Source organism: Cnephaeus nilssonii (genome assembly GCF_951640355.1).
Source record: "Cnephaeus nilssonii genome assembly, chromosome: 16".
In the NCBI taxonomy this organism is placed as follows: domain Eukaryota; kingdom Metazoa; phylum Chordata; class Mammalia; order Chiroptera; family Vespertilionidae; genus Cnephaeus; species Cnephaeus nilssonii.
In genome coordinates, this window is record NC_137087.1 from 19,304,588 (window position 1) to 19,304,939 (window position 352).

Here is a 352-nt window from a genome sequence, read left to right on the forward strand (position 1 = left end):
CCTTCTGGCAGTACTGTGATTCTTCTCCCCCTCGGTGTCATTTTTCACTAAAATGGCGTTCACAGAGGGGGCCCAGAACAGACTCCTGGTCAGCACATGTCTCCTGGTCTGCACATGTCTCTTCTATTCACCTGCACTGGGGGGGAGGGGGAGCTGGGGAGGGCAGGGCTGGGAGGCAGGGACTGATCTACTGAGGGAGGGCCAGGAGCAACTTAGAGATTTTTTTGATATCATTGCAAATACAGGTATCCCCCCAAAATGTATACAGACTTTGAATAATTATTAATTCCAATGGGTTAAATCTGAAAAGAAACGTTGGAATTAATAATGATTAAAAGTGTGTATACAGTTT